The sequence below is a fragment of the Callorhinus ursinus genome, unplaced genomic scaffold (genome assembly GCF_003265705.2).
Source record: "Callorhinus ursinus isolate GAN/ISIS: 27379988/994484 unplaced genomic scaffold, GSC_fseal_2.0 scaffold7, whole genome shotgun sequence".
Taxonomy (NCBI): domain Eukaryota; kingdom Metazoa; phylum Chordata; class Mammalia; order Carnivora; family Otariidae; genus Callorhinus; species Callorhinus ursinus.
Window position 1 is genome coordinate 61,812,057 of NW_027397069.1, and position 12,218 is coordinate 61,824,274.

Genomic DNA, 12,218 nt, shown 5'->3' on the forward strand with positions numbered 1-12,218 from the left:
TTTGGGGGGATTATAAAATTAAATGACAAAGAAACAATAAGGTAGCAGATTCAACAGATAATGTCTTATAGATTGTCTGTCTTGCTAGTCATTGCGGAGAGAAAAGAAAATCCAGTTAGAACATCTAAAAGCCAACCCCGGTTTTAAATCCAATGCATACCTGAGAATCGAATTTTAGGTACCCCGTAATGAAAGCATAAAGACCTATCTCAAGCTAAAGCGTGACACTGAGACTTAACTCTACTCTAAATAGTATCAATCTGTTACTAAATACATGCTGTCTGCTTATTCTCTACAGAAGTATGTTTTGTACAAACCCATTTTGGACTCTGAAACAAGATTTTATTGCAAATACTTACAATGGAAAAATATAAAGAAATACTTGATTAGTAAGCTATTAGGGTTATAATGGTTTTAATAGCTTTCTTTACCCTTTACTTGCATATCTAAAAGCAGAAGCAATTGCTTTAAGCCTAGATAAACCAATTCCCGATCCATAATTCTACCCTGGGGATCTGGGAGGAAGGAAATAAAGAGCGAGATTTAAACCGGAGAGGATATCTCTTAGATGGATAATAGTTACCTAATTCTAATTTTATTGTCCCATGGGTATTAGATGCTAGAGAATTCTTTCTCTAGCAGGTTTACGATAAAGCATCTCTGAACTTAAAAAAAAAAAAAGGAAACGAGGGCTAGTGGAATTAACTCTGAGGAAAGAATATTTTTTCTCCCGAATTCTTTTTATTTAAGAATACTGAATTTCCATATCCTCTTCTAGACTAGAGCAAGAATATTTCCAAGACTTTTCTCTTATTGCCTCTAAAATCTGCTTCTGATACTGAAAAAATTCTCTAAGGAGAGTTGCATGTAGTCAAGCGGACAATCAGAAATCATAGCACGACTTCTTCTGTAGGGGACTTAACTTATTCTAGGACTTGATTGCTTACTGGAGGTATAATCCAGAGGATTCTTTTCCAGTCCCACTAGCCCTACCCTGGTCTTAGCTCTCATTGCTCTTCACAAGGGCGACAGCAATACACCTCAACCTCTTTCTCTAATCTGACTAATCCAACCAGTCTTGCACCCTGCTAGGGGAACAGACTTCTGAAAGCATCACGCTCACATTGTCCTCCTCTATTTCAAATCTTCGAAGGTTCTTCCCAGCAAAACACATTAGGGTAAACTTTACCTGACCCCTGATCCCACCCTCCCCCACTAGTTCTTAGGACTTCCGGATATACATCCTTGGCTCCAAGGAGCACAGACAATTCACAGCCCCCAACACAGAGCAGCTCATACAACCTTTGAGCCTCTGTTGCTCCTTTATCCCTTTTGAAAGCATTTCACCCTCCTGCTTCTTTTTCAGGTCTTAGCCATCCTTCTTACTCAACTGCAAGGTTTGTTTCCTGGGTTATCCAGCTCACACTCTATGAATTCTTCTATGAATTTCTATGACACTTGAAATCCGTACCCTCCTGTTTAATGGAGTAAGATAATGTATACACATTTACTTGTGAAAATCAATTTGCATATAAATTGGAAAGTGCTATACAAACAAATGGGGTTATTACCAATTAGCACTTGTTTCAAACTTGCAATACTGTATCCTCAATTAGAATATAAGCGTTTTGAAGATAGAGATCGTATCTAATGCTTCTTTTCCATTTGTCATAGCTCCTAACCTAGTACTAAATAATAAATATTTAATAAATATTATTGGTTAATTAATTAAGCAATGGGAAAGATGTGCTGGTAACAAGAAGGAAGAAATGTCAGGAGTGGGAAAGCAGCTCATTCATTCAGTGAATATTGACTGAGCATCTGCTATGCGCTGACACTATTCTAGATTTTAGGGTGATGACAGTAAATAAAAGAAACCAAAATCCCTGCTCCGCAGCATTTACATTGTAGTGGGGGGAGATCGACACAACACCAGATAATTAGTAAGCTACAGAGTATGTCAGAAGGTGAAGTGCTAAAGAAAAGAGAAAGGTATGAAAGAAAGTTAAGGAGTATGTATGGATGGGGAGGGAATTGTTAATTTGGAGGAGGTGGTCAGAGAAGGCTTCTTTGAGTTTGTGACAATTAAGGACCACAATGAGGAAGTGAACTATAAAGATATCTGGGGGAAGAGGATTTCAAACAGAGGCAATAGCCATTCATTCATTCATTCATTCATTCATCCCTCATCCATTCAATATGTAGCATCTATTATGTGCCAGACAGTTATTTTAGGCCCCAGAGATGCTATGATAAACAAGACAAAAGCTCTGATCTCTAGAAGCATGCCCATTGAAATGCAAATAAACAAGGTGAAAATACTTTAATCTCTTTTCAGCCCCAAATTACTGACTATCTACCCTGTGCCAGAAACTAGTCTTGGAGAATATACAGATGAATAAGGATTCCATGTCCTCCAAAAATATCACAAGTCTAGTGGGAGATAAACATGGCAGCTTGGGCTTTTCCTGCTTCTCAGACTCTAAGCTGACAATAGGCACTAAACATCCCACTCCATCCCATTTCTAGTAGAAATTACTAAATATAATGATGCATCTCTGCTGCTCTATCCATCACCACTCTACACACTTGTCCCCTACCATTTACTTGCCTCTATAAGACCAGAGAAATCTGAGGGAAAATGGTCACAGCTAGGAAGCTGCATAGAGAGGCTGTTGGCTTGAACTTTATTTTTTTAATCATTTTTTTCAAAAATTTTATTTAAATTCGATTTAGTTAACATATACTGTATTATTAGTTTCAGGGGTAGAATTTAGTGATTCATCAGTTGCATATAATGCCCAGTACTCATAACATCAAGCGCCCTCCTTAATGCCCATCATTCAGTTACCCCTTACCCCCACCCAGTCCCCTCCAGCAACCCTCAGTTTCTTCCCTAGAGTTAAGAGTCTCTTATGGTTTGTCTCCCACGCTGTTTTCATCTTATTTTATTTTTTCTTCCCTTCCCCTATGTTCATCTGTTTTGTTTCTTTAATTCCACATATGAGTGAAATCCTACGGTATTTGTCTTTCTCTGACTGACTTATTTTGCTTAGCATAATACCCTCTAGTTCCATCCATGTTGTTGCAAATGGCAAGATTTCATTCTTTTTTGAAGGCTAAGTAATATCCATTGCTTAACGTCTTACTACCTTCACTGCTACCACCCTGGTCGAAGCCACCGTCACCTCTTATAAAACCTGCTAACAGATATGCCTGATTCTACCCTGTGCTTCAACAGTTCATAACTAAGACTGCAGCCAGAGCGATCCTTTCAAAATATAAATAAGATCATGGCATGCTTCTGCTCCAACACTGCCATGACTCTCCATGTCACTCAAAGTGAAAATGCAAAGTGCTTACGATGGCCTTCAAGGCCTTTTGTGATCTGGTCTCGCTGCTGCTCAGTCTTCTACTAGGTGCCCCCTGCTCACTCCACCCCAGCTCCTTGGCTTCCTTGGGAAGCACATCCCTGCCACAGGGCCTTCGCTTCAGATGGTCCTTCTGCCTGCAAAGGTCTTTCCCCAACACAGTCACTTGGTCCACTCTCTCACCTTCTTCCAGTCTTAATGCAAACCTCACTTTCACAGTGAGGGGGTCCTGACCACCCACCCCTGTATTCTGGATCCCCTTACCTTCCCACTACTTCTTTTTTCCATAGTATTGATTACTTTCAAACATACTACATATTTTACTCACTTACTATTTTGTTGTCTGTCTCCCTTTGATCAAAAGTCAGCTCGACAAAGGCAGGGATCTTTGCCTGTTTCACTGGTATATCCAAACACATGAAATAGCACCTACCAGCGTTCGCTGGGACTGATGTGTACTTGTCAATGTTCCTACTAGAGTGCGAGCTCCTGAGGGCCACTCATTGCATTGTTCATGCTTGTGTTTTCAGAGCCCAGAGCAGTGTGAACTGTGTAACAGGCCCTTTGTGACTGGGATAAAAGAAGGAATTTCTCTACTTTAGCTTTCTTTTGAGTGGGATTTGTGTTCAAGTCTTCTTGTGTTCAAGTCTTCTTCGTGTTTTTTCCATAATGCTTTCCTCAGAGCTGGCTCAAAGATTTGTGTAATAAACAAATCCCCAGTTTCAGAGAGAAGGAGGATCTTGAAGGTCCACGAGATTAAGGGTGCCTTATTTGTCCAAGGGGTCACAGCTGACACGGGCAGAGCAGGCACTTAAAGACAAGATCTCTGTCTCAGTATTTTGAGTTTGCCACAGCACACTTCCGCAAGTTCTCATTTCCTGAAAATTCTTTTCAGAGCAGGGTGTGCTTTTTAGTATAAAAATATACCCCAAGTGCAAACTGTTACCCATCAAAAAGAGACTTTTTCTTTAAAATATGAAAATCGTATAAAGGATGTAATACAGCAAAAGCAAAACCACATTTGGTTCTGCTATCTCTGCCTCAGTGCACCGTACTCTGCTCTGCAGACGGAGAATGTTCTACATTTGGTCTAGGAGCACCAGGGATCTGCTGGGCTGAGGGCCGGATGAGATTATCAGTGCACATCCGTGAAAGACCTTTTTCTAAAACAAATTTTAAAAAAGGGCAGATTATGATTGATGAACCCAGCATTAGGATAATGTTATCAGAGATACTTTCTATTTCTGTCCTTTGTGAAGAGGTCAGATTATAATCATGTTAGAACTGAACACAGTGCTTTATTAATGTTTCATGAGTGAGTCGGTTGTAATCAGCCTAGCTGGGTGTGGCTAAATTAAACCAATTCTTGATGTATGAACTCAATGCACTTAGAGTTTATTGAAATGTCTACCCAAAGTGTCCATATCACTTTTCCAGTTTTTCTAATGAGACCAAATTTTGGATTTCACAGTTCTTCAGTAAAACACAATCCTTGTCCCTGTATTTACAAAAGTATAAACAACTGTAATTAATTATATATATTATTTCCCATAACTAGAAAACCAGTTAACCAAAAAAAGTACATTCTTGAAAATCAAAGTAGTGTCTCTTTTTTAAAAATGAGAAGGAAATTAGGTTGTAGACATATAAAAGTTTCTACAAAATGTATCAAATACATTTTCAGTTGTTGCCATGAGATAATAAAACTGATTTCTCATCAATGATATCATCCCTTTTTATAATATTACTTTTGTCTTCTTTGCCTTGAATTTCTTAATGACAGCTTGAAAGAAGAAGGAAGGAATGCTCACGGATATAGAATACTAATCCATACAAAGAGATGAATTTTTTTTCACCACTGTGAATGTCATTTCTTTGGGATATAAGACATTTTCATTTTATACTTTAGACTCATTACAAAGAACCCCTTCAAATAACTGAAGATAATCCCAGCCCAAATTATACATACACTAGCGCACATTTTCTCTAAACCTCTTTCCTAAGAACTAAATCCTGTATGAGCTACCCAGCTGGTACAAAGTTAGAAACTTACAAAACAATATGAAAGAATGAAGGCTGTATTCATGGAATCTGTGGAAAATTTAAACCCTCTGTATTTTCTGTTACCACTCAGGCTTTGTATATTAGAGAAATAGTCATCAAATACCAATTCCTTCAGTAGGAAAAAAAAAAGAGAGAGAGGCACATGATTAAGTTTCCTAGTGGTAACACAGATGTCTGACATGATTTCTGCATGACATCAGTATGATCATTTCCCATCAGTGTGACGGGAAAACTGACCAGAAGTTGGAGCGAAGGGTTCTGTGAAGGACGACTGTGAACTAAAGAAAGCAGCGCAGGGGATACTGAGGGAGGAGAGCAGACGTGGAGACACACAGCTACTCCTCATAAGATGATGTCCTTTGAGTGCTCTGCGGCCTCTCGCTGTTCTCAGGGACGGCACCTCCCACTGCCCCCTGGCTCTAATTCTGACGCAACTGAGAATGACGGCTACAGATGCAGAACCTTGTTGATGCCATGGCAGCCTTCCCTTTGCATCCTGCAGGGTCCCTTCAAGGAAAACCCAGGTAAAGAAGACAGGAAGAATAAACACTTCTCAAGCTACCCAGTCTGTGCTAGCAGGCACTGCCTACCTATGGTCGATTTAACCTGGCACTGCATCCTGGTGCTGCAGAGAACCAAGACCACGGAACTTTGATTTTTCCCAAGTAGGCAGAATTTTGTGTAAAGTCTGTCACCCCATGGAGTAAAGATTTAGTTGAAGTCTTAACGGACTCATTAATGCCTATAACAGGAATTTGGTTTAGAATAGAGAAAACCCCTCATGCCTTGCTTCCTTCACTTCTTCACAAAAACAAGCTGGAACTTGTTATTATAATAAAAATGTAATATATAACATGTAATATCTAAATATGTAACATATGAATATGTAATATATAAATAAGAACATGTTATATGTCAATTATACCTCAATTAAAAAAAAGAACTACAAATAAGTATGATGCATTTCTGAAAATGTTTTATGATAGTTTCAGAAATGCATAAGTATTTATCTCTCATACTTCAGTCAGTTATAAAACTTCATTCTTTGGAATATGTGAGAGCAAATCTTTGAGGGACAGTTAATTCACCATATTACATGCAATCTTTACAATTCCTAGTATACTATATTACTTGGCTTGATGACACACTCGATAAATATGTATTTACAGTGACAGAAAATAGTGAGATTAATTTTAAAGAAGCACTGCATTTTGTCTTAAAGTTTGCTCAGCAACACTTAAGCTGATAGAAAGACAAAGTATAGGAGGTATATAAACAGAAGTCAGGTAATTAATTATCAGCCACCTGATAGTAACTGGTAAGGTTAGTATCAGGAGTAAATTATTTCTTGTATTTTATTTAGATGCAATAGAAGTACTCTGAGCAATTATAAATATAAAATAATTTATTACTGAAAAGTATTCATGAATTTTGTTCTTAAAGTAAGAGGGAAAATCTATTTTAGAGTTTAACTTTTCTTTACAGTGTCACATTCATTTCTCAGGCTGTATCCTTCAATGAATAATCTGCTAAATTCTCTTAAGACCCAAATGATATGAAACCATTTGGCGAGAATCAGGTATTTCTAAGGAAAAGGGATTTTTAAAAAAAATCTTATGTGGTGATCATATATGAACAATACAGTTAAATGACTTAAAACTCAATTGTAAGTCTCAGCCAAAATTAGGTATATGGAGGTCATCCATGCACAGATATAAATAGTTTACAGATACCAACTAGATTATATTCCAAAGTTCCTTGTGGTATTTTGGAGCAGATATTGCAATAGAAACAGCATTCGTCTAATCTGCTTTGGTTCTCAAGTCGATCTATAAAGCCACATTTAATTCAAAATACAGGTAAAGTTTTAGAGACTTTCAGTGGGTCTAGGGGATATTACATTCAGAGTTCCAATTTGCAATGCCAGGCATGGTAAGTTAGAAAAAGCACTTGGGTTAAGACCTTGGGTGAACCATTTGGCCTTTTTGGGTCTCAGTCTCCTTTCTCAAATAAAGGTCTGTGTAAGCTGTAAAATCCTGTGGGTGCCTCTAAGTTTGCCTTTCCTCCATCTGCAGAGTTAAAGGATAGCTTTCCTCTCACAACTGCTGGGCAGTGGGACCTAAGACCTCCTTAGCTCTAAGCAGAGGTCTTACCAGCTGGGGAGGGAGCCTTACAGGGTAGGCTGGGGGAGAAAGAGGTAGAAATGGGATCTCAGAAAGTCAGGTCTGCATGGCCATTGGGGCTGGAACATTCTGCTGGTTTTGGGGCAATTCCCACTTGTTTCTTTCTTTTCTTCTGCTGACCCCAAGGTACTGGCTTCTTGTTAAAAACATGTTTCCTTTCCTTCTCCTTTCCCTTCTCCCTTCCCACAGCTCCTTAAGTCACCATTTTATCCTGGATACTGTGGGTAAGAACACTGCCACTTTGATAAGTAGGTGCTATCTGGCAAGATGATTGACCTCGCTGGGTTTCAGGATAATTCCCAGAAGACTTTTTTGAGGATTAAAAATAATGTGCCTGAAGCTCTAGCCTAGTATCTGAGACAAAGAATAAACACTCAAAAACATCACAGCTTATAGGGAATGGACTATCACTGCCATTATTGTGCCTTGGTCAATTCAGGACCATCACTGGGGTATGGAGTGAGTTGACTAAGATTAGGGTATATACATCCTGATTTGCAGCAGTTATGAGCAGTAAGTATTGGAATGAGGACAGTAGAGAAAACAAATGTGAGCAGCTATCCCAGGGAAGTAAGGAGAACGCACTAGGAAAGTATATAGCTGTAAGCAGAGGTATGAACTTGGTATGCTCTATAGTAACATTCCACTTACTAAGGGTAGAATTTATCACTTCATGTTTCAATGTTTCAGAACTTCACTCCTAAACTGGAAGTGATCAGATACTGACCAGTGAAACCTGAAGCAGATGTCACTCCACCAAAGCTACAAAGTTTCCATTTTCTTCAGGGCCCCAATTAGCACATGACTGACTCCTATTTATCATAAGGCTTTGATACATTTGATTAACTAGAAGAGATTTTAAGCAACACATTCTAATCAGAATGGCTATAAAGGGAAGTGTGCTGATAGCTGACAATTTCAAGAAGAAAAGAGAAAAAGAACAGATATAGAATTATAGCCTTCATAGAATAATAACAGGTACTTATGATAATAAAGAGAAGGTTTCCTCTTTTGCATAAAAGGATAGGGAACCAAGTAGTGATAAAGTTGAGAAAAATAACAAACCTCCAAAAAAGTTTTCACTTAGCTATAAAAATCTAGAAACTGCCTTTATCTGGAAAGTGTATTTGGTTGGATTATATTACTGCCCATATTAGATGAATGAAACCTTGTGATTTTTCTGCAAATTTAGTCAAGTGTGTATGGTCTTGCTTATTCAGTTTATATGAGTACCAATGACCTGATGGTTTCATATCCATAATAATTATCTTTCCCTATATTCAAGAAATTCTGTGTGTGATGCTGTCTTGGGGATTTGCTTTTAGAAACACAACTACCTTTTCTTTTTCAAGTAGGCATATCATTAATAAAATTATTAATTCTGGGGGCATATGAACTTCTTTCACTAATAAGGAACACAAAGGTTGTATCTATCATGAATCACTACTTAATGTTTTATTAAAATATATGTAAAAATGTTCTAGCATCTAAAAAGCACACAAAGAGGCACACAACATCATTAGTCACTAGAAAAATGGAAATTAAACTATGAGATTTTACTTCATATCCACTAGAATGGTTATAATAATAATAAAAAAAACAACCAGGCAATGACAAGTGTTGGTGAAAATAAGAAGGAACTGAGTCACCGTTAGTAGGAATGTAAGATGCTACAATCACTTAGCAAAATAGGTAATTTCTTAGAAAGTTAAACATAAATTTACCATGACTCGACAATTCTACCGTACGTATATACCTCAAAGCAATGAAAACCTATGTCCACATGGAGACTGGTATGTGAATGTTCATAGTAGCATTATTTCTAACAGCCAAAAAGTGGAAACCCAAATGTTCAACAACTGATGAATGGGTCACCAAAACATGGCCTATCCATACATGGAATACAATTACAAAAAAAAGCGAAGTACGGATATACGCAAAGTACTTTTGAGATTAATCTCAAAAGCTGCTAAGTGCAAGAAGTCAAACACAAAAGAACAAATATCATACAGTTCTAGTTCTATAAAATGTCCAGAAAAGGCAAACCTCTGGAGATAAAAAGCTGATTAGTTGTTGCCTGGGGCTGCGGGTAGGCATGGGGAGGGACTGCAAATGGGCATATGATCTTTCTGGGATGATGGAAATTTTCTAAAATTAGACTGTGGTGATGGTCACACAACTCTGTAAATTTACTAAAAATCATTAAATTGTACCCTGAAGACAAATGAATTGTATGATAATGATTTAAAAAAACATTTATAAGGTATCTATCCACATTTTACAGATGAGAAATGTGAGGACCAGAGATGCTCCACAACTTACTCAAGGCAATGAAGTTAGTAAATGGCAGAGCCCAGGTTCAAGAGCAGGAAATTATTAAACTCTAAGTCACACTCTTTCCAGTACATATTTATTATTAGCACCCACATGAAAACTTCTGTTTAATCAGTTGGGTGCAATAGTATAAACAAGTGAAAAATCTGGTCCAACAGTTTTTGGCTACTTTGTTTGCCTGAGTGAAGGATTCATTCAGTTTATTTATTTATTTTTTATTAGTTTCAGGGTCAGTTTAACTAGTTTGGACATAACTAGACAACGTATTAAAATCATTGAGGTTATTACCCCTGGGTGATTCATTCATTCACTCAGCAGACATTTACTGCCAACTACTTTGTGTGAGGCACAGTTCTGGGCTGTACAAATATACTGATATGTGGCAGGTTTCTAGGGTTGAATTTGTAGATTTGGTATCCTTACACTGATATTATAGCCAGCACTCAAATATGTAAGGGTAGTATGGAAATAGATGATTAATTCTAAAAATAAGTACAGATTTTAAAGTATAATATATTACTGAAGTGTAAATTCCTCACATTAAAAATATAAATTGAAATATGTTATTCAAAGAGATAGTATGATATAACTCCATATATCTGGAAGTACCAATTTATAGATTGAAAAGTGAGAGAAATCATACCTACAAGTTATGCAATACATGATATTCCCTCAAAAGGGGGAGACCAGATTGCAGATTATATATATATAGTACGTTTAAACACAGACCTACCATATCAGCAACAGCTTTAAAATAAAATATATTAAAAGTCAAATATTTCTGAGAGACAGAAAATATAGTTCCAAAGTTGAGGGGAGCATGAGACTAACAGTAATGTCCAAAAAAAAAGAAAAGATAAAAGGAGAGAGACAGACAGACAGACACACACACACAAAATCAGGGGGTAGAGGGAGGAATCACATATTATATGATCATATTTATGTGAAATGTCTAGAATAAGAAAATATATAGAGACAGCAAAGGTAAGTAGTTGCCTAGGGCTGGCTGGGGAAAATGGTGGAAGATGCTGAAGGTACTGGGTTTCTTTACGGGGTGATAAAAATATTCATAATTGTACAACTCTGTGAATAAATTAAAATCCATTTTTTTTTACTTTACATGGGTGAACTGTATGGTATATGAATTATATCTGTGTGACATATGTGAATTTTCACAAAAAAATGGGCTAAGGAATATGTGAACTCCATTGTAAATGTGGATTTTATTTGGATTCTGATTCAAATAAATTGGGTGTCAAAACAAAATAAAATATATTTACAAGACAGTTGGAAAAAATTGGGAGTGAGTGAAACAGAATTAAAAAAATATTTTGAGTCATTGACTTTCTTAATTCCTCAATTTACTAAGAATAATGGTATACTAGGGAGGCTGTTTGGTAAGTGGTTCATTTCCATATACCATAACCACACTAAGATTAAAATCTCCTTAAATATGGATAAAATATATCAAAATCTATAAAATTCCCACATGCAAACATTCTATTTACATGTTTTTTTATTTGAACACCCAGATATCTGCCAGATATCTGTCACACAGATTTAAAAAGTAATGACATTTTTCAATCTAAGAATGTTTACTAGATGGGTGTTCTCTTAAAGACAAATATTATATATATATATATTTTTTTTTTTTTTGAGAGAGAGAGAGAGAGCGAGAACACACACATGTGTGTGCATGTAAATGCACGTGAGTGGGGGGTTGCGGGGCAGAGGGAGAGGGAGAGAGAGAATCTTAAGCAGGCTCCATGCCCAGCAAAGAGCCCCAAAGGGGTTCAATCTCAGGACCCTGAGACCATGACCTGAGCAGAAATCAAGAATCAGATCCTTAACCCACGGGGTCACCTAGGCGCCCCACAAGTATATTATATTTTAAGGTATGTTTCACAGCTTATGGTTTCCTGCATGCAAATATGTTCTAAACGTAAATTATTTTTGTTTTGAATATTTTATGAGTGAAAAAGGAGTACAGATTTAGCTGGTAAACAAAAATAAGAAATGGACATTTATTTCAAGCATTTTGGAATATCTTATATTAGTCAACAGATGTTCATCTGATTGTCTTCTCCTAAGGGAGCAAATATAACTGAATTACCATTCCTTTATTAGTCTTCAATGAAAGGAAAATCCATTCCACAATAAAGGACAATGTCAAAAGACAATAGTAAAATGCTTGCCTTCTTTTTTCTTAAAATTTTAACCTTGTATTTATAGATGTTAAATGGCAATTTGTTAATAGATAGAAACA

The 12,218-nt window shown here is 36.9% G+C and overlaps 1 protein-coding gene across 10 annotated transcripts in view; it reads right to left on the reverse strand.

Moving 5' to 3' along the window:
* The window catches only part of NBEA (neurobeachin), a 686,692-nt gene that overhangs the window by 47,721 nt on the left and 626,753 nt on the right, over positions 1-12,218 (reverse strand). The window lies entirely within an intron of this gene.